Raw genomic sequence first — 299 nt, 5'->3', positions numbered from 1 at the left:
TGATCCTATTGTGTGCTTTCATATGCCAAAAGGCAAATGACTCCTTTTGGTAGAGGATGATGTGTTTATAAAAAGATAAAGAGAGGGGGAGTATGTTTTATGGAGGTGGAGTCAGGTCTGGGGGGAGGGGGTGCCTCAGTGGGCCCATGTTGAGGCATCTCTTCCTCATGAGTCACATGATGGTATAGTGTAGAATAGAGTTTATTTGGGGCATGGGGTGGGGAGTCAAGAGAGTAGTAAAGGCAGAGAGATGGAGAGAGGGAGAGAGAGAGAGAGAGAGAGAGAGAGAGAGAGAGAGA

Source organism: Mus pahari, chromosome 1 (genome assembly GCF_900095145.1).
Source record: "Mus pahari chromosome 1, PAHARI_EIJ_v1.1, whole genome shotgun sequence".
Classification (NCBI taxonomy): Eukaryota; Metazoa; Chordata; class Mammalia; order Rodentia; family Muridae; genus Mus; species Mus pahari.
The sequence above is the reverse complement of the archived record's forward strand: the minus strand, read 5'-3'. Positions refer to the sequence as shown.